Below are 27,827 nucleotides of genomic sequence, written 5' to 3'. Positions count from 1 at the left end.
GCTAACAATAAATTATTTAATGAAGCGACCCTAACGCACGTCGTAGCACGTCCTATGTACACTGAAGCGCCAAATTAACTGGCATGGGAATGCATATTCAAATACAGACATACGTAAACAGGCAGAATATGGCGCTACGGTCGGCAACGCCCATATAAGACAACAAATGACTGGGGCAGTTGTTAGATCGGTTACTGTTGCTACAATAGCAAGTTATCAAGATTTAAATGAGTTTGAACAAGGTGTTATAGGGGGCACACGAGCGATGGGACAGAGACTTTCCGAGGTAGCGAGTAGCGATGAAGGGGAGATTTTTCTGTACGACGATTTCACGAGAGAATCGTTCAACGTGACAGGAGTGCCACCCTCCTGCAAATTGATGCAAATTGGAATGCTGGGCCATCAGCAAGCCTCAGCCTCAACGAAACATCATCGAATTGGGCTTTAGGAGCCGAAGGCCCACTTGTGTATCCTTGATGACTGCACGACACAGAGCTTTACGCCTCGCCTGGACCCGTCAACACCGACATTGGACTGTTGATGGCTGGAAAGATGCTTCCTGGTCGGACGAGTCTCGCTTCAAATTGCATTGAGCGGATGGACGTGTAGGGGTATGGAGACAACCTCTTGAATCCATGAACCCTGCATGTCAGCAAGGGATGTTGAAGCTGGTGGACGCTCTGTAATGGTGTGGGGAGTGTGCAGTTGGAGTGATATGGGACCCCTGATATATGTAGATACGCCTCTGACAGGTGACACGTACCTAAGCATTCTGCCTGATCACCTGCATCTCTTCATGTCGATTGTGCAATACGACGATCTTGGGCAATTGCAGCAGGACAATGCGACACCCAACACGTCTAGAATTGCTACAGAGTGGCTCCAGGAACACTCATCAGAGTTTAAACACTTCCGCTGTACACCAGACTCTCCAGACATAAACATTATTGAGGATATCTGGAATGCCTTGCAACGTGCTGTTCAGAAGAGATCTCCGCCCTCTCGTACCCTTACGGATATCTGGACAGCCGTGCAGGATTCGTGGCGTCAGTTCCCTCCAGCGGCATTTCAGACATTCGTCCAGCGCAAGCCACGTCGTGTTGCGACGCTCGTGCGTGCTTGAGGAGGCGCTACACGATATTCTGCAGGTGTACCAGTTTCTTTGGCTCTTCAGTGTATAACTGGCTAAAAGCAAACGTCTCCCTCCTTAGCCTGGCCATTGCCTGCTTTACAGAGCTCGGAACCGCTACTTCGCACTCCAGTACCTCCTCAGTTGGCATCAAGGGACAGAGTGCGTGCCGTTCCCACCCCAAGGAAAAATCTGTGGAAGGACCGCAAAACGAAGTTGGATCCTCCGCATGACCACTCAGCTACGGAGACGGACACTTCAAAAAGTACCTCACACATAAATAACGGCAAGCCAAGTAACTTTTATTGAATGCCACATTGCACGCCAAAATACCACTGATAGATTTAAATTTTTCAACATTTGGTAGTTGTAGTAGTAGTAGTAGTAATAGTTTTATTCATCGATATATGACTTCTGCAGTGATGTTGGACATGTCTTGCTATTACAGTTTAAGAGCAACAGAAATGACTTTCTTCATATATCGAAGCACTTACCTACTTACAGGTCCAGTTTGATGGGACAGTCTGTAAACATACGTCGGAAAACTCTATCAATCATTGAATTTCACGACCACAGAAATCCGGTCCTTGGTCACAGAGTCATTTGAGAGCCACTGTGTGAACGCCAACATCATCTTGTCCTACGTATTTCAACTTTGGAGTACTTTAGTAGTTGCACTGCCGCTACACTCGCACACTGCAATGCACCTGTCATCGGCACCTCAAGAAAGCCGGAATATGTACCGTTCTGACAAGACGCTACTCTTGTTGCGCAGTGTTCTTAGCGTGAGGCGACGTATGTAACTTAATTTCTAAAGTCCGTACGTGAATGGTTTGGACTGCTATACTCCTCTTGTCTTTATTGGAATCCTGGCACTTTTTGGTCTGCGTTATGTTATCATGACTTTTCGCCCGATGGTCTCCTCATTCTGGAAAGCACAGTGGGCCAACTCAAGTATCTATCACTGGGGCCCATGTCCACTCCTGCGTTCAGTTTCTCTTTCCTCGTCACGATGACATCCACCAGCACGACAGTGCAACGTGTCACACAGCTCACAGTGTACAAGAGCACTAGGGTGAGTTTACCGTAATTCCCTGGCCTCTAAACTCCTCAGATTTAATTCAGTCGACAGTCTGATGGATTCTATTAAACCTTATGATATTCCGAACTTTTGTTGAGGTGTGTGTTTTTTCTAAATGATTCCCTCTGCAGTCAGCTTCATTGCGAGAGTGTACTCCCTCCCAAATTGCACCTTTTCTGGAATGCATTCGGTCTTGACTTCATTTTTATGTTCCGTACCTCAATCGGTAGAAACGGATTCCTTGTAGGACCAATTTGTTGTCCGTTTGTTTGTCCGTCTGTTTAGACCTCTTTTTCTCAGCAACCAGTAGAGGTATCGAGTTGAAATATATGTCAAATACTGAGGTCTATGGTCCTTAGGTGGTGCAGGAGACCCAAAGTTCTAAGTCGACGCAGTCAAAAGATACGGCCATTAACTTCACATATTCTGAAACTACCAAACTCACCAATTCCTATAGACGAATCCTCTGTTTACGTAATTACGTTTGTACAGAACACTCAGAGCGGAGTCCTTCTCGCACTTGTCCGGACTTTTATTGATAGCAATCCGCGACCGCATCGAACAGCTAAGGTTGAGGAACTCTTGGAACGAGGAGATATTCGGCGAATGGTTTGGGGTGCCCTTTCTCCCGACTTAAAGCCTATCAAACACGTGTGGTACAGGTTAGGAAGGCGTATTGCAGCACATCCAAGTTCACCAACGACCATCCAGCACTCGTCAACTGCTCTGGTGGATGAATGGGAACCCGCCAGAACAACTCCTTACCAAACTCTTGACCAGGACTGGGGCATGATGCAGAGCATGCATTGCCGTGGTGGGACCACGTACACTAATAATCGTCTTATGTAAAGCCCAGGGCACCATAATGAATCTCGCTGACTGGAATGTAATTATTGTCTTTGTGTAAAACTGTCATTTCTTGTGTATTTCTTTCATTTACCTTCTGCACTATACTGCAGCAGGTCTTTCTACATATGGTCCAACTTTCAACGAGCTCTGTTACTTGGGTGTGACACATTATGCGATATTTACTTTTGTCTTCAATTTATGCACAGCAGCATGTCTAATACGACCAGATGAATTGCTGAAATATCAAGGTCAACCTAATCGTATGATCCAGCTGTAGACCAGAGGAGAATATCGTTAGTTCACACGCTGTGAAGGTTTGTGAAGTCACTTTTTTCGTCGATGTATGTACTGCAATTAGCAGCGATAAATGATACTGATAAAAGTGAGGAAAAAGCTTTAATTACATCCTAGTACAATTAAGGGTCCGAGCATGTGATTGTAGTGTCCAGTCAATACTTTTTCGCCCTGCTATTGTTAGTAATCATAAGGTAAACACAAATTAGGGTAACTCAGCAGGGAACAAATATTTACGTGCTGCTCGTTTACCCGCACTCCAGTCAGTGCAGCAAATCAGTGTCTGTAAATCTTCGGCCCTGAATGCTTCAAGCGTCACATAAAGACTGACTGCTAAACAACATTACAGCCAAAGAAACTGGTACTCAACCCTGATATCGTGTTGGGCCCCCGGGAGCAAGAAGAAGTGGCGCAATACGATGTGACATGGACTCAACTAATGTCTGAAGTAGCGCTGGAGGGAAATGACATCATGAATTCCGCAGGGCTGTCCATAAATCCGTAAGAGCATGAGGGAGTGGAGATCTCTTCTGAACAGCACGTTGCAAGGCATCACAGATATGCTCAATAATGTTCATGTCTGGGGAGTTGGGAGTTCAGCGAAAGTGTTTAAATTCAGGAGTGTGTTCCTGGAGTCACTCTGTAGCAATTCTGGACGTCTGGGCTGTCGCATTGACTAGCTGGAATTTCCCAAGTCCGCCAGAATGCACAATGGACATGAATGGATGCAGGTGATCAGACAGGATGCTTATGTAAGTGTCATCTGTCAGAGTCGAATCTAGACGTATCAGGGGTCCGATATCACTCCAATGGCACATGCCCCACACCATTACAGAGCCTCCACTGGCTTGAACAATTCCCTGCTAGCATGCAGGGTCTGTGAATTCATGAGGTTGTCTCTATACCAGTACACGTCCATCGGTTCAATACAGTTTGAAACGAGACTCGTCCAGTCATCAACAGTCTTATGTCGGTGTTGACAGGCCCAGGCATGGCGTAAAGCTTTGTGTCGTGCAGTCATCCAGGGTACACGAGTGAGACTTCGGCTCTGAAAGCCCATATCGATAACGTTTCATTGAATGGTTCGCACGCTGACACTTGATGATGGCCCAGCACTGAAATCTGCAGCAATTTGCGGCGGGGTTGGGCTTCTGTCACGTTTAACTATTCTGTTGAGTCGTCGTTGGTCCCATTCTTGCAGGATATTTTTCCGGAAGCAGCGATGCCGGAGATCTGATGTTTTACCGGATTCCTGATGTTCACGGTACACTCGTGAAATGGTCGTACAGGAAAATCCCCACTTCGCTACTCGCTGCCTTGAAGATGTTGTGACCCATCGATCGTGCGCCCACTATAAAACCACGTGCAAACTCACTTTATTCTTGATAACCTGCCGTTGTAGGAACAGTAACCGATGAAACAACTACGCCAGTCACCTGTCTTATATAGGCGTTGCCGACCGCAGCAACGTATTCTGCCTGTTTACATATTCCTGCATTTGAATACGCATGCCTATACGAGTTTCTTTGGCACTTTCATGTAGTTAGGAATAATTTATTGCTACATTCACCAGTTCGCTTACATTCTGATTCTGCAGAAGAGGCAGAAGGCCTCTACGAAAACGGTACAGTAACAAATAAATGTTAGCAAATCCCAGTGCTAGATAGTAGTGGGATATTGTAATGTGAAAGTAGAAAATAAACTTAAATGTGGTGCTTCACTGGGATAAACGAAATTTGATATTAGAAATGACACAGAAAACGCGTCAGTAGAAGCAGCGGAGAAGAGCAGTTTGGTCCTTCACAAAGGCTTTCAGAAGAAAATTATTAGAAGATGGAGCAAACAGAACAAAACAGAAAGTTATCTATATTTTACGAAACAACAAAGAAACTGCAAAGGATTTTTAAGTCCTGAACAGCTTGAGAGTTTCAAGCGATCACAAACCAATGAGATGAGTGAGATGCAGGAAAAGTATTAAAGAAGCAAAAAACGGAAAAGTGTACCTGATTAAATTGTACAACAATTACAGCGTCGTGGAGAATGAACGACATACACAAATGGATGAAAGGAGTAATTATGTGAGAAAGATGCTTAGCCAGACGACATGTGGTGTTACACCTGAGAAGCAAGCATATGAAAAGAGAATCACAATTGGAATTGGGCAGTTATTAAAGAGAAGGCGAGAATTTCAAATAGATTATAAAAGGAACATACAGAATATTCTTAATCGAACATAACTATTCGTATTGCTGCCTGAAGAGGATCTGAGAAGATATAACGAAAATATCGTCCAAGATACGTTCGAAAAATTGGAGATCATGAACAAGGCAGATCGGAATTTCTGCACACGTCTTATTTTGTCTGTAAAGTTTACAAATGGCATGACAACTAGCAGCACAAATATCTTAAAATTTTTAAATGTACCGGAAACACTGACTTGTACATTTTCTCCGTCCCTCGTGGTTTCTTCGACGTAGCGCGAAATCGCACTCGCGGCGGCGGCGGCTGGAAGTCGCGCTCTGTCCTCCATGAGCGGCGCGCAACAGTGATTATACCTCGTGGTCTCCTCAGAATCGGAAGCATCTGTTAGCCGACCCGAACCGATTCTCTGCGCTGCACCATTTACTATATCAGTCAAAATAAAGGTGCTCAGTCTTGGTCTGATCCGCGAGACAGCGTTAAACTCCTCATTACTGCGATTTAAATACACTGACGGGAAGAAACCGCATCAGCAAGAAGGAGTTGTGTGACATGAACGAAAGTTAGTAGGCGTGTTTCTGCGTCTGAAAGATTATGTCTCTTCAGTTTTCGCGCCAGTCGCATAGGAGTGGCGCTAGTAACGCCACTGTGAGCATGCAAACCGTGTTTGCTTCAAATACACGCTCTAACGGTCGTGAGCGTTATTTACTTTTGAGCCTGGACTTCGTGACATGATGTTAGTCAAGAATGCCTTTAGGGCGACAAAGACGCCATTAACAGCACCTCATTGAGTTTGAACGATGTCGAGTAATAGAGCTAGGAGAAGGTGGAGGTTCCTTGTGCGATACTGCAAATAGACTCGGTAGCGGTGATCTCGAAGAATATAATACGGTCGCAAGAAGCCCGGGCTTCAGACGATCACGTACACTGCCGAGAGGGAAGACTATGGTATTCGAAGTGTCGCTCTGGCGTTTCGTACTGCACCTGCAGAGGCAATTTGAGCAGCAGTTGGCACCGCAGCGAACTGATATAAATCGGTTACTTCAAGGAGAGCTTTGAGCCAAAATCCTCTGAGCCCAAAATACCGCCATTTGTGACTTCAGACTGCTGGTCGCACTGGACCTGCACCTGGAGTTATGGTCTGGCGTGCGATTTCGTATGACAGCAGGAGCACTCTCATGGTTATCCCACGCATCCTGACTACAAATCTAAACGTCAGTCTTGCGATTCGACCTGTTATGCTGCTATTTATAAACATCATTATAGGGGGTGTTTTCCAACAGGATAACGCTCGCCCGCGTATCGCTGTTATAACCCAACACGCTCGACAGAGTGTCGACAAGTTGTCTTGGACTGTCCGATAACCAGATGTGTCTCCAATAGAGTAAATGTGGCACATCATTCGACGACAACTCCAGCGTCATCCACAAATAGCATTAACTGTTGCTATACTGACCAACCAAGTGCAACAGGCATGAAACTCCATCCCACAAACTGACATACGGCACGTGCACAACGCAATACATGCCCGTTTGTATGCTCGAATGAAATTCAGGGGACTACGTTAAGTGAGTGAATATTATCACCTTCATATGACTTACGCAATGTAAGCAGCGCTTGACAGGAAAGTTCTCTGAAGGCATGAATGTTACGTGTTCCGTACTGAATTAGTGTTTGGAGTGACATCTCTTGGCAGTGATAGGAGTGCATCGTGCTGTAACTAGTCTTGTTTACAAACAATGTAACTGCTGTGCTCGAATCATGGGCGTAAGTGTGTGGGAGTGATTCAATGTGTATCGGAGGTTGGCTAAGGTGGCACAAATAAAAGAAAAAGTAAGTGAAAATCTCGCATGATCTATAAAAACTTCGCATGATCTACATGTTTAGCTCGTGTTACAGCACACCTCTTCTGAAGCTTAGTAGGCTGTGTGATGCATTGTTGACACTCATTGCCGCAATTCTTTGTTGTTGACTCTTTCTCCCTGCCACGCAAGGAATCGTGTCCACACGTAGCTTTCATTCTAGCAGAGCAGAAAGCTTAAAGTTGTCTCCTCTGCTCAAAGAACGCACTGCGTGTGAACTGCACAAAGTCGCTGAAGCACTTTTTCGGAAAACGTGTCACTTGCAACATTAAAATAAAAGACCACATGTTTCGTATTCGCATGTGTTTTCGCTCTGTAGTTGCTATCAGACTGCAGGAGAACTGTGGGTCAAATGTTTGATTATTTAAAACTGTAAGACTCACCTCACAATCTGATGATGAGGTATGAAACTTCCTGGCAGATTAAAACTGTGCGCCGGACCGAGACTCGAACCCGGGACCTTTGCCTTTCGCGGGCAAGTGCTCTACCAACTGAGCTGCCCAAGCTCGACTCACGCCCCGTCCTCACAGCCTTTCTTCTGTCAGTACCTCGCCTCCTACCTTCCAAACTTTACAGAAGCTCTCCTGCGAACCCTACAGAACTAGCACTCCTGAAAGAAAGGATATTGCGGAGACATGGCTTAGCCGCAGCCTGGGGGATGTTTCCAGAATGAGATTTTCACTCTGCAGCGGAGCGTGCGCTGATATTGAGGTAGTTACCTTTTCGATATTGGTCACTCTTTTTATGACATTTCAAAGTTGAGTATCTCACAGCCCGTTGTTGGAAGAATTTGCTCTGAATTAAGAGTGCGATTTGAGACTGGTAATCTGAGTGAAGCAGAAATTGGTAGTCTGAAATTGTCGTCGTCTTTAGAAAAACATCTCTCAACTATCTATTGAAGTATTTCGCAATTTGTGTATTCATCGGTAAGAAATTTCTAAATCAGATTAAGATGACCGTGCTTATGTCTTTATGATGTCTACAAGGCGCAAATCCCCTTCTTGCCAATGGAGAGTCGGTTACCAGGCTTCTGTATAGTTTAAAAGTGTCCAAACTAATAATATCTTTTGCCCCAGCACGGAGAGAATCTATGATTGACTCAAGGGCAGCAGAAAGGTGAAAGTTGAGTCATATGCTGCACGGCTACAAAAAAATTTTTTTAATCAAACGAAGTAAAGCTGCATCCCATGCTGCGTTTCACGCTATGCATAAAAAATTGAAATTCACTGCTTTTGCAGTTGTTCTGAAACGACTGCAATCAAATGAATATCACTTAGGCGACTTGCGCGTCCCTAATCAGTTATGCAACGGGGGAAAAAGGAGCTACAGTGCAACGTGGAATCCGAACCACGTTTCGTTTCTGGCAAATCTCCACATGACAGGGAGGTAAGTTCTAGGTTGCAAGGCAGAGCAGAAAACGGCGACCCAGCCAGGACTCCATCTTACAAATTTTGGCTATCCAGCCAAACGCTTTTTTTTTCTTTTTAGGCTAGCGTAATTGTAGAGTGAAAAAATCCGCTGTATATACGGGGTTCGATCCCGCAACTTTGCGGTCTCCAGACGTGCACTCTTGTTGCCATTTTTTATACAGAAAATGCTTGCACTGTCAGGGGAGAACAGACATAGTCAGCTTCAGGTTGGGTGTAGCCAAAGTGGGCTGGGGTCGAAATCCCAGGCCTTGTACCCCCGCCTGCCACTATGCTGGCCCTCACATGGTATTATTTAATATAAAACGTAATAGACAAAAATTTCTTAACTCTGCGACTGACTTTTTTTTCTCTCTGGGAAGAGCACTTCATATACGAGTATTTGCGGAAAACGCTGGTGTCTAGATCGTTGTCACACACCATGCTGGGGGTAGTGTCCAAGCAGCCATACGATCGTATTAATCTTCGTCCGAGGGAAAACGGAAAAGTCCGAACAGAAGCGGTTCGACCGAGAAAGCAGCTTCAACTGATCGGACAAGGAAAGCCAGTTGTCGGCGAATCCAGTGCCAGTGTTCTCGTCCGCAAGAGACAAGACTGCTCGGTAATGTATCAGGTTGATGACCAGTCGGACGAAGACCACTGCTATCGAGACGTTTATCAGTCGAGATCAGATTGTGAAAGCCTCTCTGCCACGATGAGCCGACTTCCACCGGGAGTATAGGAAAACTAACGTGATTCCACACTGTTTTCCAGAAGATCAATGGAGCAGCAATTCCAACAGGGGAGAGGGATGATTCTGTTCCCCAACAGGAAAGCAAAGATCTGTTGGTAAGTTGTGCCACTGATACAATACAGGCTCCTAGTAAACTTATTATAACGTAATAATGTGCCGTAATTTAGAGTTGATCCGACCAACATCTGCAGGGGAAGTCAGAGTGACCAGCGAAGACATACAAACAGGCGAAGTGTGATGAAATGAGTTGTTCGAGTACATGTTAAGTCTTTACGCCATAGAAACAATATTGAAATATTTACTTCGATATCGGAAAGTCCCAACCCTCGTAAGGGACGAAGCCTCGCTATCACTTCATAGCGGAATCGAAAAGTACAACTTTTCCGTAGGAAACGACGGGTAACTTTATTAATTTGCGTACCATCCACGGGGACCGGGAATATTTGTGCTACATAACACACTTAACTGAAAATGTAGTAATATAAGATCCGTACTTTGTGAAAAAGCCTTAGGTAACGGCGTTCGTGTTCGCGAATTGCCCCTTAAATTCGGTCCGTCACCTCTTGCCAATTGAGTGGAGCCATTTTCAACGGTCAGCCATCCACGCGAATACGCAACGATTTGTAGCGAGCAACTACCGTTGCTCATGGAATTACAACTGGATGGAAACTCCACAGTTGTAACAGTCAGCATTTACCTTCATTAATGTGGGCCCCAGAGAGAGAACAAAATGAATTCAATAGCTCCTTGAGCAAGGATATGTCATCGATACGAAGTAGCAATGCCATAACATCAGCCGCGTACGCTCGCACAGATACTTCTCCCAATATCTTCCAGCCACATAATAGAGCAGTAATACGGCGAAGTTGGTGTTCTGGGGACAAGACAAAAAGCGACATGGAGATGCCACTCTCCTGCGGTCAGCCCCGTCGTATTTTTATATGGGGAGTAAGTTGCCCATTCACCACGACAGACGCTAGAATACCAGTAAAAAGATTGGACAATAACTCACATGCAGTAGAATTGAGACCTGTCGCCTGGAGCACCTGCATCAATAATCTGCCTTATCAAAATCAATAAAAGTAACGCTCCAGAAACAGAAGTAGATGCAGCCACCGAAACGACGTCCCGGTATTCGACTACAGAAGTCAGTATCGCGCGCCAACGCTCACGATAGTGCAAGAATTTTCCCTAGCAATATCTACCAACCGCTACATTATGTGATCAAAAGTATCCGGACACCTGCCTGAAAATGACTTACAAGTTCGTGACGCCCTCTAGCGGTAATGCTGGAATTCAGTATGTTGTTAGCCCTCCCTTAGCCTTGATGACAGCTTCCACTCTCACAGACATACGTTCAAACAGGTGCTGGAAGGTTTCTTGGTGAATGGCAGTCCATTCTTCACGGATTGGTGCACTGACGAGAGTTATCAATGTCGGTCGGTGAGGCCTGGCAAGAAGTCAGTGCTCCAAAACATCCCGAAGGTGTTCTATAGGATTCAGGTCAGAATTCTGTGCAGGCCAGTCCATTACAGGGATGTTATTGTCGAGTAACTACTCCGCCACAGGCCGTGCATTATGAACAGTGGCTCGATCGTGTTGAAAGTTGCATTCGACATCCCCGAATTGTTCTTCAACAGTGGGAAATAAGAAGATCCTTAAAACATCAATGTAGTCTTTCTAGAGATGTTTAGGAGTGTGGAAATCTCCCGTATAGACGTATGACACAAGTGACACCCAATCACCTGACCACTCTAGAAGTCCGTGAGTTCCGCGGAACGCCCCATTCTGCTTTATAACGATGTCTAATGAATAATGAGGCCGCTGATATGAAGTAAATGGTGGCAGCAAAATGCACCTAATATGAAAAACCTATGTTTGTGGGGGTGTCTAGATGCGTTTGATCCCATTGTGTATTAACCCCGCCCGCGTGACAGTTAGGTAACTGTAATTAAGGAGTGTAACTGGGCGGAATTCATCAGTGTCTGGACGTCTCGTTGTCTTCTTACCAACCTTGAAGGGTTGGAATGAACCCCGCCCCCCAACCCCGCTGTCACTAGAGCATCATGCAATATGCAGATTTGGTCACGCTTTCTGCAGTCTCAATACATTACTGCTCTCTCAAGTTACATCGGAACTTTACTTAAATTCCCATAATTAAGAGAGTTTGTACGAAACATGATACAAACACCTTCCTCGTGAATCAGTGTATCTATTAGTGAAATCGATTTGGAAGTTCGCTTTTTTTATTAGGGATTCTATACAAACGATTTAGGAGAACGTCAGCACCTCTCTTCGACTGTTTTCGGATGACGCTATCGTTACCGTCTAGAAGAATTATTTGAGATCAGAACCAATAGCGAAATTATTTAGTCAAGATATTTGTAAGGAGCCTACAAGTGGTAATTGACTCAAAAAAAATGAAACGTGTGAGGCGCTCCACACGAATACTAAAAACAACCCGTCAAATTTTGTTTCACGAGAAATGACACAAATATGAAAGTTGTCGGTTCATTGTGAATTTTGGACCCGAAGATTCCAGGTTTTGGACATCTTCTAGTGTGTATATGTCCATCTTTTCAGAGATGGTTCGGAACCTCTGCTCTTCAGTACTGAATGTCAAATCAAGCACCTTTCACGCATCTAAATTTCCAAATTGTTATTTTATTGGGCTACCAGTTTCGGCGATATATTACCGGAATTTATAGATTTTTCAGACAGCGATCGCTTCAAACATCATCTGCCGACTCGGTAGATGAGAGTCAGCAGGTGATGTTTGAAGTGCTCAATGTCTCAAACATCTACAGATACCGGTCTTTGAATGCTGGCCCCTATTATGAACAGAACCGAGGTTGAAATCTTCCTACAAGTCGATTAGGGCGCATGAAGATGGCGTAATATATCGCCGAAACTGGTAGCCCAATTAAAAGAAAAAAAGGGATTGGTAATTTAGAAGGCTCAAAGGTGTTTGATTTGACATTCTCTCTTCTATTGCACTTCCTGTCAACTTCCGTTTTGATTTCGCCAACCTATTTCATCGTCTCTGTTTTGGCTATTCTCCTGCTGTCAAAGAAATCGACTATTTGTTTTGTAACTACGTCTGGGTTCATTCTTTAACAGTGTCCATAGATATTCTAATGCCACTGTGGATGTTGGTACATTGTTTGATTTTTTGATTGCTTCTGAGTCGGTAGTATCCATCTTTTGGCGTCTATTTTGGTTTCGTTTCGATTCGTTATTTTCATTATTGTATGAAAACGTTTTACATAATTTGTTTATATCCATGCCTAGTACATTGCCTCGGCGTAACTTCCAAGAAGTTGCAGTTCAGGTAAACCCTTCATGTGAGAAGTATTCGTCCAAAAATTAGACAATTGCCTCTGTTATACGGTTGTTTTGAGAATTATAATTAGAACAAAGTCTCACAGTTTTGACAGCTTCATAACGTGTACAGTATAAAACCGAAGTGTGTACTCACCACTTAGCTCTAAAACTACGAACGCAAGTCTGTAGGGACCATATAAATGGGAGGAATTTTTTTATGTCCACCTGTGGACTCAGGAGCCGTGTCGGCTTTGTTGTTCACATCCGCATGAGAGTGGGGGGTCCTTTCCTGGCTGGAAAGCCAGTCCTGCCGCAAAACGGTCCGCCTGGTAAACGGAACTTGTAATTATTTGAATTTCTTGCCGCTTTTGAGACTCTTAGATCCGCGATACTGTTTCGGTGGGAGTCAATAAACCTAAAAATGTAAACGCTTTTATCGAAAGGGTGACGGGTGAGGGGTGGGAGGAGGCTCATGAGTCCAATGACCGTCCTGGATCGGCGCCTGAATCTAGGGAAGACAGGAAAACAAAAACTGGGTGAAGAATCAAAGTTTAATTATTTACTTATTTAGCGTATGGCAGTTCCCATCATTTTAAGCTTCTTACAAATGTTGCTTGGAGGATTGAAGTATGACGGTAATGAAAATTAAGTGGAAGAATACAGTACACGTGTCTGGTGAATTGATGGTAGACAGACGAAAGGAATTCTTTGCTAAAATCTAAGAGATAAGAAAAGGCAGCGTTCTAACTGAATGGCAGGAAGTAGGAATCAGTAAATATGTGCGGAACATAATGTATGCGTACGACTGAAGCCAGTGGCAGATCGTAAAATTTGGCAGGTAGTTAATGATAATAAGATAATGGCGACGAGGATGATGACGCTGATGATGATGATTATGATGATGATGATGAAATGTCCCGGAATTTCTTCAATCTGAGGACCAGTGAGGCACCTGCCTCTTGGAGTGTCGCAACATGAAGTTCGTACACATGATGCGCTATAGTTTGCAAGTATAAATATATTGTACAATAGTTTGAAAATTACATATCAGTTTACTGTCCAAACACCTTACCCGCCGAACCGGCATGACAAATGTAGAAAGAAGAAACGCTAATATTAGCAATCCGGAGCATGAAAAAAAAACGCATTATTTGTGTTGGATCTTTGTGGAAAATTAACAGATCCAATCTCAAGCAACAAAAGAGCGAGAGAGGTTGTTGCTTATCTTCTACATTATTTAATGTCTACATCTATGATGGTAGTCCTAACTGAGTATTAAATGAGCTACAGATGAATAATGTTCCCTGTGCTGGTGACTTTATACTGACTTCAAAGAGAGCAAATGACCTGCACGGGGCTGTCATGAATTGAACAAATTATTACGAATATAAATCGAAAATTTCGGTGCAGAAAAATGAAACCAAGGCTTTTACAAGTAAACACTGAACTGGCAGTAAAATTTTTAATAGTATAATAAAAATAAAAAATTGATAGAAATAAAAATAGGTAAAAAGAGCTAATCGTAAATTTAAACATCTGGGAGAATGCAGTAGAATAATTTGCAATAAATGTAAGAGTTAACAAATTGGAAAAACAATATGATTTGACAAACAATATTTACAACAAGAAATGCGTATCTAGAAAACCAAAACTAAAACATTATACAACAGCGGTACGACCAGAATGTTTCTGTGGATGTGAATGCCTGACGAGGAATTGTAACCTGGACTGATTAGAGACACGTATTATTGGAAAAATAATGGGTACAGTACAAACTGCAGATGGTTGGAGAATGAGAATATCCACAAAAACACAGAGGAAATACCAGAAGTAATGGCTAAGTGAAGATTATTCTTTTTTGGACACTTCTACGGAATGAATGAGAACAGGCTAACGTAACAAATATTTATGTATTTCTGGAAGAAGAAACCTACAATAGCATGGATGGCAGAAATAAGGGCAGAAACAGACAGAAACAACATCGAAGAAAAAGAAATAATAGAAAGAAAAATTTTTAAGAATACTAAACCTAAAAGGCTTTCAGAGCGAAAAAAATAAGATGAACAACGTGTAAAAAAAATGAGAAAGAACAACATGTGAAGACGATGAGGGAGTAATCATGGGTGGTAATGAAGAAGCAAGAAATATTTATCAAGAGTATGGAGGTGAGATTAGTAACATGTCACAAGGAATGTAAAAGAATAGACAGAGTCAGAGTTATTGATATCAGAAGTAAACTAAACACATGCGGTATAAAAAAAAGTTACAAGAAAGTAAAAGAAAGTGAACTGATTGAATCCCGAACAACAGCCAGTAAAAATAAACAAATACGAACTAAAAGAAAAGCGATACCTTCGAGGAACGTGTAACCTCCCAGGAAGCCACACTGTGCTTCACAATCGAACGACAGTTCAGTAAACAACACTTAGCTTATACTTCTGTTCCACACAGCACTTTGACACACTGTGAACTTCATTACTTTGCTTGATTCTCTTCGTCAGCGGGTATCACGCTGTCTTGCCAGTTACTCCGACAGCAGTCCACTAACAACTGACTCACTGCCGCCAATCTCGGAAGGCTGACTAGCCTAGACCAAGGAAGGAACAGGTTCTATGAAGCTAGCTGGCGGCCTCTAGTGCCGCGTTACGTACGCCGCTAACCGGATGTAAAGTAACGGAGGCGTACCGCCTTTCTCAGGAGGCCAGACCGGTCTGTCTAGACAGTAGAGCTGATTGTCGTTCCTCTTAGCTGATGAAAAGAATGTAATCCTGGCTAGAGAGCGTATTACAGGCCAAGACATTCCTTTAATTGTACGATAAATTGCATCACTGTTTTATAGCCGATTTTTTTATTATGAGTTTAGCCTTGACTATGTGGTTGAGCAGGAACCCGCAATCCATTGCAACGGGCACGTGTCCTCGCTGCTGAATGACAGCATAATTTTTTTCAGTATGAATGTACCTCTCAGCTGCATTCGAACGTCTTGTTGTAATTGCCATCAATTTTGGGGCTGTACTGACCATCATATGTCCCCTCTATGATAAGCGGGGTAATCGCACAGATAACCAGGTAAATGTATACAACTGGAATGAGGGGCACAATCAGATCCATGTCTTCCCTGATGGTCTGCTTCGTTCAAGCTCTTGGCATTGCTAGCGCCAGCACATTCGGCGGTCATCTCTGTAATATGTGTTGTGTGGGACTAATTCAGGATCTACATTTTGTTCCTCAGAACGCCAGCAACTCCATTCAAACACCGATTTCAGTCTAACAAGGAAACATCACCAACTTGGCCACATACCTTAAGGGGAAAAAGAGCACACTTGGAAGATACCAGCCCCAGCAACCTATATGGCTCGACAATTTCGGCCCCAATTCTCATAGAATGCAGTCACGGCCTTCCGAAGTTACAGCTCTTAAATTTCGCGAGCACGGATTGCTTGTCATTCGCTCAGCCTCACTACAGTCGACTAATGTCGGGGCAGGGGGTTGTGGGGAGGGAATAACAGAATGTTTATAATTAAACTTTCGCTAATTTGAGCCAGTGTAGACGGAAAATTACTTACCGTATGGGTATACAACTTTATAGAAATGATTACTGCACAACCCAGGTTTAGAGTTATAAGTCCATTTTCAAGTACATTATGATTCAAAAAATGATAATTCAAAGATAAACGTGATGGTAGGCCAATGACAGTCATCTCAACTTCTTAATGTATGGATCCTTGACTTAATGTAAAATTACTTCAGTGACATTTTTTGTCCACAAAGTATATATGGAATTGCACAATTCGGCAGTTACACTAACATGACCAAACATACAAGTTATGCATCAGCCTAGAACTTTATATCTACTGATGGATTGAGGCCCAAAGTTTTATTTTTACCTCGAAGTTGTGATATCATCTAAAACAGGTGAATAATTGAATTAGGTTTGCTCTTTTGATAATAGGTGTGGGGGTGTACACATGTGTGAATTTCTACCTGGCTGAGTTTAGCCCCTTTTTCCTCTGTGTGTAAGACTTGTACATCTATTATTTATTTGTAGTTTCTGTTAAGGCAATTTTCCACAAAGGATGAATCAGGTTTCATGAATCTCCAGCTTCTATGATGTTCTTGAAGCCTGGTGCAGATTGACCTCCCGTCTGTCCAATGTTTAAGACTGACACTTTCGGCATATGATCCTATAAACTCCACTTTTTGTGGTGGCTGGTTGTTTGTCTTTTCCATTGAACGAGCAACTACATATTGTCTGAGGGGCATAGAAAAGCAAAGAGAAACTCTTTGTCTTCAAAATGTTACCTATCTTGTTTGATGTTTTCCCTATAAGAGGTAATTGCAAAATTTCTTTCCCAGTTTGTTTTTTTCTTTCATTGGGGCAACAGGGACCTGGCTACCTTCTTCATCTTATTACCTGTTGTCAATGACACTGGGGACAAAGTCATTATTTGTGGACGTTGTTTTTATTGTATTAAGTTCCTGGTCAACGTCTTCTTGGGGCATAGGGAGAGAAGGGAGACAGTGGATCATTTGGTGGAATGCTGCATGTTTATAGGCCTACGGTGTTGGAAAGAAGCTGGTATGAATGTGTCAGTGAAGGAGTCTTTTCAATAAATTTTAAATTTATGGAGAAAAATAAAAATAGTCATTGAACTAACTTTACATTAAACCAAGGATCGATACATTAAGAAGTTGAGGTGATTATCTTTGTCTTATCATCATGTCTATCACTGCATTATCGTCTTTGGAATCAGTAATGTACTTGAAAATGGGTTTGTAACTCGAAACCTAGGTTGTACAGTAATCATAATAAAATTTGTGAAACAAGGCAAAAAGCAGTCTCTGTTTAGTTAATTTACGTTGTTTCACTAAGAACCCGCAGGGGATTCAATTAAAATAAATTAAAATGGATGCAGTAATGACGTTCAGACTGTGAGCTGCAGTATTTGCGTTGTCGGTAGTATTAGTGTCACGAATGCCCGTTAGGCGCCGACACTAGTCGGCGACGTACGGTTGAAACACGAGCATCAGTGTGCTTTACATTGCAGACAGTCAACAAGTGTGGGGGCAAGGTGGGCAGAGCATTGCTAGTAAAACTGTTTTATCGAAACAGCGGCAATAGTGCTTCTGGTGTTCGCGAATGTCGACGCATTAAAGTGATAGAGAAAGGTTGAAGAACATAATTCAGGAATTCGAATTAACCGGCCACAGAAATTATTAGATTTGAACGTGTTTCGGGCAGCAATAGTGCAATTTATCGTCCAGTTCCAGGCTGTGATGGATCCAAATGGTGGTCACACTGAGCGCATTTGTAATCTGGAACTTAAACATGGTGCGCAATGAATAAATGTTACCCTCCCAAGTAGAAATTAAACTGTGTTTCTTTCAGTGTTTTATTCGTTATTTCTCCTCCGTATCTCCGTGCAGGTATTTCTACAAAGTTTCGTTGCCCTTCGATCACTTGTTGTTCACCCGGGTCCTCTCAAACAGTGATAGTTTTTGTCATCCTATACTGTACAGTGGAGCGAATGACGTTTTCCAAATACTGCTATGATATTGGTAACAGGCTTTGTTCATTATGTCAAAGTATGCGCTATCTAACTTTTAGCGCCGGCCGGAGTGGCCGAGCGGTTCTAGGCGTTACAGTCTGGAACCGCGCGACCACTACGGTCGCAGGTTCGAATCCTGCCTCGGGCATGGATGTGTGTGATGTCCTTAGTTAGGTTTAATTAGTTCTAAGTTCTAGGGGACTGATGACGTCAGCAGTTAAGTCCCATAGTGCTCAGAGCCAGTTGAACCATAACTTTTAGCTTAGGACCGATACATCTTTGCTTTGAACATTTTCATGTTACGATTCACAAATGCAGTGTAAACGAATCAAACACATGAGCGTGTCATTAAAGAAATGGAAGAGCGCTATTTCATTATTAACACTACTGGTGTGCGTTATTTTCTTTCGATTTTAAAGCTGGCACTGTTAAAGTACAAATGCAGCAGATGGGCTATAATTTAAGGTGATTGGCATGATGAAATTGAAAATCTAAAATAATTAACTTCATTTAATACTAATCCTCAGTTGCTTAGGTTCACTCATTTTCGTTTTGAGTTGTAAATATAGCTGCAGAATGTCAATACGAGAATATTATTAGATAATATTGAACGTGTATGTTGGCGAGACTGAAATACACTGGTAGGGAAAAAAGACGCACGACGAAGGAATTATCCGAATGGGCCAAAAATCGGTAGATGTGGTGCATCCGTATAAAAAAACTACTTATTACGATTTCAGAAAAAAATGTTGATTTGATCAAGAGAATGAGCTTCACAAATTGAGGAAATCAATAACACTTTGGTAGAAAAAAATGATTCAAATGGCTCTGAGCACTAAGGAACTTAACATCTGAGGTCATCTGTCCCCTAGAACTTAGAACCCGCGACCGTAGTGGTCGCGCGGTTGCAGACTGAAGCGCCTAGAAACGCTCGGCCACATCGGCAGGTCACGTTGGTAGACCTATGTCTCTCATGCTAGACGTTATTCGGCTTGGCATTGTTTGCTAGAGAGGCAACGACCTTGCCACAGTGGATACACCGGTTTCCGTGAGATCACCGAAGTTAAGCGCTGTCGGGCGTGGCCGGCACTCGGATTGGGGGACCCTCCACGCCGCCATGCGCTGTTGCCATTTTTTCGGGGTGTACTCAGTCACGTAATGCCACTTGAGGAGCTACTCGACCGAATAGTAGCGGCTTCGGTCAAGAATACCATCGTAATGACCGGGAGAGCGGTATGCTGACCACACGCTCCTCCTATCCGCATACTCCACTGGTGATGACACGGCGGTCGGATGGTCCCGATGGACCAGTTGTGGCCTGGACGGAGTTTTTTTTATTGTTTGCTAGAGTTTTTGGATGTCCTCCTGAGGGCCGAATTCTGTCCAATTGGCGCATCAAATGGTCAAATTTCCCTGATAGTCGGAGAGCCCTGCAGATAAAGTTCTAAGCGTTCTCAGTTTTGGATAGCTCCGTCGATCTTACTGGCTCAGATATGATTTAGCTGGCACGAAGACAAGCAGTAGAAACTGTCGTCGATTGCATGTGGGCATTATCTTGCTGAAACGTGAGAGCAGGAAGGCCTGCCATGAAGGGGCAACAAAACGAGAGGTGCAATATCGTCGACGTACCGCTATGTTGTAACTGTGCTGTGTATTACAACCAAATGGTTCCTGTATCCCAGGTCACCGCTCCAGGTTGTTGGGCCGAATGGCGGGTGACAGACACGTTGGTACCCCAACTCCGTCCGGGGCGTCCCTAGACACACCTTCGCTGGTCATTGGGGATCAGTTAGAAGCAGGACTCATCACTGATGAGCGGAGCGAGTGACAAACAGCTGGTGTCTGCGAAATTTGAAAACTGCACATTCAGAAGATTAGGAGATTAGATGGGTAGATCACATAACTAATGAGGAGGTATTGAATAGAATTGGGGAGAAGAGGGGTTTGTGGCACAACTTGACTAGAAGAAGGGGTCGGTTGGCAGGACATGTTCTGAGGCATCAAGGGATCACCAATTTAGTATTGGAGGGCAGCGTGGAGGGTAAAAATCGTAGAGGGAGACCAAGAGATGAATACACTAAGCAGATTCAGAAGGATGTCGGCTGCAGTATGTACTGGGAGATGAAGCAGCTTGCACAGGAAGGAATAGCATAGAGAGTTGCGTCAAACCAGTCTCAGGACTGAAGACCGCAACAACAACAACAACATTCAGAAGGTCATAACTGCCTAGTGTCAGAATTGTGGCCAACATTTTCGCGCCGAATGTATCGCTGGAGCTGATAGGAGATTAGATGGGTAGATCACATCACTAATGAGGAGGTATTGAATAGAATTGGAGAGAAGAGGGGTTTGTGGCACAACTTGACTAGAAGAAGGGATCAGTTGGTAGGATATGTTCTGAGGCATCAAGGGATCACCAATTTAGTATTGGAGGGCAACATGGAGGGTTAAAATCGCAGAGGGAGACCAAAAGATGAATATACTAAGCAGATTCAGAAGGATGTAGGCTGCAGCATGTAATGGGAGATGAAGCAGCTTGCACAGGATGGAGTAGCATGGAGAGCTGCGTCATACCAGTCTCAGGACTGAAGACCGCAACAACGACAACAACAACAACAAAAACATTCAGAAGGTCATAACTGCCTAGTGTCAGAATTATGGTCAACATTTTCCGCCGGAATCTATCGCTGGAGCTGATATCTTATAAATGTACTTTTTTCTCTTTAAAATATGAGGCCAAGTTGATGATGTTTCCTTGTGAGACGATGGTTGTCTCTGGACAGAGGAAGGGGAAACAGGGGTATGCGTGCTATCAGCCGAGCCCGCAACAGACGATATCGAAATGTTGACGCAGACAGCTGCTTTTGAATCGAATAAATACTATGAACAAAGATTTCCCATCTGAACTCGCATGCTGATATGACGTCTTGTTTCTCGCCACTGATGTATATCAGTTTCCACTTTGATGGTTCTTCACCAACCAACATGGACTTTTCCATCCACGAAAGAGAGAACTTTGATCTGTCTGTTTTTTTCATCACCCGTCTGCAACCTTAATCCCTCGCAATACCAAGTGATGGGGGAGGGGTACTTTTCACCCACCTTTTTACAATATTGTAATGTAGTCATAGAATTATTGTTTAAAAATTCTGAAAAAATATTTATTGTTATTGATTTTTTATAGCAAATTCCGTAAATGTTTTGAATTTTTCAGTTATACATAATCCAAAAAATTTAAGTCTTAATAGCAATAATGAGTTTTCAGAACCAATGTCACGTTCATATTTTTAAATTGTGGACTCCTCTTACACATCTACACATCTTTATAAAGTATGTTGTGAACGAAACTTTACGACAGTTAACGGAATCTGTATTTTTTGTCTGTGTACACAGGAAAAGAATCGGTGTTGCTAATATTGTGCTAAAAGATATTTTCAGGTTCTGAAGCCGAGTTGTATATCAGTATTTATTTGAAATGGATGTTTTTAATAAAAGTTAACAATAGTTGACTACAAACTTTTGTAGTGGGCACAAATTACCCCCTTCCGTTCCCTTGGTAATACACGTTATTGAAAATACATTTTTTTGTCTTATCGCTAGCACTCTGGTTTTATACACTCACAGATTTTGGTTTCATCGGCGCCCATTCTTGGCGGATGTAGTTTTTACAAATTTTATTTCATTAGTCTAGATACAAAGTACGATTAAGAACTGGCTCAATAGAATAACATTAGTGTAATCGGAGTTCTGATTCAGTAGATACTAAGTGCATATGAACAGACCCAAACTGTTCAATAACTTACAGGAAAAGTTAAATTCCGACCCTCTAACCACAGAAATTGTTATGGTGTGTCTAGTTAGCTGTCATTCTCTTCGTATTGCGTCACTGTTCTGCATAGAATCGTAAAATAAACTCAGTTCTTACTAACCTTCTTTATAGGAAACAGTTATTTTAGTAAATGGCCTGCGTAAAAATGAGGCACCTCTAAGAAAATTATCTAGTTAATGGAACGATTAAGAAATTTCCATTACCAACCGCCTACAGTCTCGTAAATGTACACCTTTCTGCAATTACCGTAATACCTCACCGATCTCGGAAGAAAATATCGTTCCAGTCACTATTTTTTTGCTGGATAGAGTGAGAACTTCTTGTGTGCCGTATGCAAAATAGTAATTGCAGCAAATTCCTTGGGCTCGAGCAAACCAGTAAAACTGGAAGAGCACGGGGATGAAATTATGTTCGAAGTCTTAAGAGACTGCTTGGCAGAGAGGTTTACGTTTTAGTACGCAGTTCTCCCTCCTCACAATGGCTCGAAACTTGAATACACTTGCAGATGGGCTTTTTGTCTTATCTTACGCAACAGGTTTCCGCGGGCACAAGCCGAGCCAGGCAGTAAACTCAAGAGCAGTAACGCTCAAAGAGCGCCAAGTAAATGGAATGAAACTAGGAACCTTGTGACAACTTTTGCTCTCCCATTCTTGAACACCACATCCACCGCGCAAGTTTAACACAGAAAAATTCCTTTCTCTTACCTTCCGCCTTCTTACTGAGTGTGTATGCCTGTAAATGAGACTAAAGAGCAGGAATACCGATGCACGGCATCCGAAAATACTGCCACCCGATTTGCAATCCACAAAGCGTACAACGGTTTCAGCAGTAAAGTGTCCGCCATCAAATCGGAGTTAGGAAAGACTGTCAAACTATTGGCAAAGTGTTACAGGCTGACATTATAGTTTCATTGTTTCTTCTCGGCTCACTGGCTTTCCTTGAAACGAGAACCAGCATCGTCGATTCAGTTAGGACGCGCAGTTGTGGGACATCGTCCAAGGACACTGTTTACAAGGTACAGCTCATTCATCTTGCAGGAATTCAATTACTAGCTCGTAGCAGAGTTTTTGTTGAGGTCAGAGAGGTTCTCTGGCAATATTCCCGCTTGATTTCGGGGTCGGCAACTCGCATCGTCTTAGCCGTTTACTGCGGCTGGGACGACACCGCCTTCTCCTCCGTCATTACTGCCATCTGCACCATCTGCAAGGCCCAAATCCATCGCACTGTCGACCTCACATCGCGAATTTGTTGTGACTGTTATTTCAAGAATGACATATCTTCTGCACAAGCGACATGGAATAGTCTTACACTGGTCTGCTGATCATTAAAATTCCAGCATCATGATGGCAGCATATAACGAACTTCAGTCTGACATGAAGTGTATTATTGTTGTAGTAGTAGTAGTTGTTGTTGTTGTTGTTGCTGTTTTCTTCAGACCAAAGACTCGTCTAATCAAGCTCTCCGTTCTAATCTCGCCTGTGCAGCCCACTTCGTCTCCGAATAACTTCTGCAACGTTATGTCTATATTCGATATTAACAGATTTCTCGTCTTCAGAAACGCTTTCCTTATCATTTCCAGTATACATTTTATATTCTTCCTACTTCGGCCACCATCAGTTATTTTTCTGTACAAATAGTAAAACTCATCGAGTGCTTTTAGTGTCTCCCTTCCTATCTAATTCCCTCAGCATGGCCTTATTCAGTTTGATACATTCCATTACCCTTGTTTTGATTTTATTAATGTTCATCTTATGTCCTCCTTTTCAGGCGCTGTCCATTCCACGTAGCTGCCCTTCCAAGTCTATTGTTGTCTCTGTTAGAACTACAGTGTCATCGGTAAATTTGACGGTTTTTACTTCATCTCCCTGAACATTAATTTCTTCTCCAAATCTTTCTTCAGTTTCCATTACTGCTTGCTCAATGTATGGAATGAATAACATCTTCATTTACGTCTTTTTTCCTTACTGTATTATTTCCTTCAAATTCGTTTCCCTTGTGTAGTCCCTCTATAAACTTGTTCCACCTTTCATCTTTTCTTAGTACTAGTTTTCCACCTGAGCTCTTGATATTCATATAGCTTTTTTTTTCTCCAGACGTCTCTTTAATTTTCCTATAGGCTGCATACATCTTTTTCCCTAGTACTATGTGCTTCTATATGTTCATACTCGTACCGAGCGAGGTGGCGCAGTGGTTAGCACACTGGACTCGTATTCGGAAGGACAACAGTACAAATTACCGTCCAGCTGTTCAGATTTAGGTTTTCCGTGGTTTCCCTAAATCGCTCTAGGCGTATTCTGGAATGGTTTCTTTGAAATAGTACAGCCGATTTCCTTCCACATCCATGCCTAACCCGAGATTGTGCTCCGTCTCTAATGACCCAGCTGTCGACGGGACGTTAACTACCAATCTTCCTTCTTCCTTACATTTGTCTTCTATCCATTCCAGCTTAGCCAATTTGCACTTTCTGCTAATCTCATTTTTTAGATTATTTTCTTTCCCCTGCTTCATTCGACGCATTTTTATATTTTCTCCTTTCATCGATTAAATTCAATGTCTCCTGTGATATCCAAGAATTTATACTAGGGCCTGCTTTTTTACCTATTTGTTCCTGCCTTCCTTCACTATTTCATCTTATTCTTGTACTGTACTACTTTCCCGTGTTGCAGTCAATCGTTACCTAATAACCCCTCAGAAACTCTCGATAACCTCTTGTTCTTTCATGTTATCCAGATCCCATCTCCTTAATTTCATACTTTTTTGAAATTTGTTCATACATGAAACTCATAACTGATAAGTTCTGGTCAGATTCCACTTCTGCTCCTGGAAATGTCTTACAGTTTAAAATCTCGTTCCGAAATCTCTGTCTCATCTTCGTACACTGAGTTGACAAAAGTAATTTGGTACCTCCAAATATCATATCGAACTTCCGTTTTCCTGGCGTAGCGCACAAACTCGACGTGGCGTGGACACAACATATCACTGGAAGTCCGCTGCAGAAGTACTGAGCCACGCTGTCTCTACAGCCGTCCATAGCTGCGAAAGTGTTGACGGTGCAGGATTTTGTGCCCGAACTGTCCTTTCTATTGCATCCCATAAATTTTCGAAGGGATTAATGTTGGACGATCTGAATGGCCAAGTCATTCGTTCAGATTGTCCAGAGTATTCTTCAATCCAATCGCGAACAACTGTGGTCCCATGAGATGGCACATTGTCACTCATATAAATTCCACCGTTGTTTGGGAGCATGATGTCCATGAATGGCAGCAGGTGGTAACCAAATAGCCGAACACAACCATTTCCTTTCAATTATCGGTTCAGTTGCACCAGAGGACCAGTGCATTCCATGTAAACATAGGAATCATGGTATCATCAACAGGTTGCACAGTTCCTTGTTGACAACTTGTGTCCATGGCTTCGTGGGATCTGCGCCACACTCTAACCCTACCATTAACTCATACCAACGAAAATCGGGACTCATCTGACCAGGTCACGGTTTTCCAGTCGGCTAGGGTCCAACCGATATATCGTCTGCTGCCATAGCCCATTAACGCCAAATTTCGCCGCACTGTCCTAACGGATAAATTCATCATAAGTCCCAAATGGATTTCTACGGTTATTTCATGGTGTTTCCTTCTCTGTTAGCACTGGCAACTCTACAAAAACGTCGTTGCTCTAGGTCGTTAAGTGAGCGCCGTCCGCCACTTTTACGTGCGTTGTTAGAGGTAATGCCTGAAATGAGGCATTCTCGGCACATTCTTGACACTTTGAATCTCGAAAAACTGAATTTCCTAACGATTCATGATATGGAATGTCCCATGCGTCTTTTTCCAATTGCCATTCCGTGTTCAGCGTCTCTTTATTCTCTTTGTGCGGCCATAATAACGCCGTAAACGTTGCATATGAGTTACCGGAGTATAACTGATAGCTTCCCCAATGCACTGCCGTTTTGTACCTTTTGTAAGCGATACTACCGCCTTCCCTGTATGTGCATATCGCTATTCCATGAATTCTGTCACCTTAGTCTATAACTAGTCTGAAACCTTCCTGTGTCTCTATGACCCTTTTACACATACGACCTTCTATCATGATTCTTAAACTAAGTGTCAGCGATGATTAAATTATGCTTCGTGCTAAACTCTACTTTTTAGCTTCCTCTTTCGCTCCTTTTCCCCAGTCCATGCTTATCTGCTATTTTAGCTTCTTTCCTCGTCCTGCTATCGAATTCCAGTCCCCACCACGATTAGGTTTTCCTCTCCGTTAACTGTCTGAATAATTTCTTCTTATGTTCATTCATTCTTTCAGTCTCTTCATCTGCAGAGCTAGTTACCACATAAGAGTGTACTACTACAGTGGATCTTTGCGTTGTATCTATCTTGGTCAAGAAGTTACGTTCACCATGCTATGCATAGTCTTACCTGCATTCCTTATTCATTATTAGAAGCACTCATTAATGATCCCTACTTCATTTTGTGTTTGTAACTCTGTGCTTACCCCACTAGAAGTCCTGTTCATCGTGCAACGAAACTTCTATAATGCCCGCAATATTTAACTTCAACCTATCCATTTCCATCTTTCAATTTTCTAACCTGCCTGCTAAATTAAAGGATCTGATATTTATTGCATTTATGACATGCTGGGCTGTGCAAATGATAATCGTTTCAGTAGAGTAGTGCAAAGTAGGTAACAGTAACCCCATCTCCATTCTGGGTATAAGGAAACATTATGTAATGTTTTTCAAATTCAATAACCGCATTTGAAATTTTTGTTGTTGTGTCTTGTGTGAGGAGGAGAAAGATCTGCCAGAGGTTGAAATTCAGCAGATGCAGAGCTGTGGCCAACCGTGACTGCTATTGCACCTCACGTTGGTAGGGACACCAAATCTGTCATACGGAATCGGTGAGTTCAGGTGGGCTGTACCCAGCGTCATAAAAGGTTTCACCGGTCCCACGTGACTAGAGCTGGAGAGGACAGTCGCATACTTCATCCGATCGTGAAGGTTCATACACCCATCGGCACGTTTGCAGCAAAACATATTTCCAGGCGGACAGTGCAACAGCCCAGGAACATCTCGGACCGTCAGGACTGCGTACTCCACTGCGGCGGCCGATGACGCAGCAACAGAAAGATGTGCGTCGGCAATGGTTCACACATCGATAAGACTGGACTCTGGCGTCGCACCACGTTTCCTTTAAAGTCCTCGCCTTGCGTACAACATCCCGATGGACGTATCCGTCTTAGCAGGCACCGAATGAATCTAACATTGCCAAATTTCATACTTCTTTGTGATAAGGAACCACCACCACGCGCGAGGGATTGTACGGAATGCCATAAGGCTGTCAACATGACCACTTTTGCCTCGCATAGCTCGAAATTTGGCGTGATAAGGTCGGAATCTGTGTCGTGTCGTCGAGGGCTCCATGACCTTATCATTACAGGAGACAACGCAAGAGAGTGTATTGACCGAGTTGTCCAGACGTGCTTCGATAGGGAGGGTTTCTATGGTTGTCCAGGACAGCTCGTTCTCCAGATCTCTCGCCCACAGAATACATCT

This window comes from Schistocerca americana, chromosome 5 (assembly GCF_021461395.2).
Source record: "Schistocerca americana isolate TAMUIC-IGC-003095 chromosome 5, iqSchAmer2.1, whole genome shotgun sequence".
Classification (NCBI taxonomy): domain Eukaryota; kingdom Metazoa; phylum Arthropoda; class Insecta; order Orthoptera; family Acrididae; genus Schistocerca; species Schistocerca americana.
Note: the sequence above shows the minus strand (reverse complement) of the source record.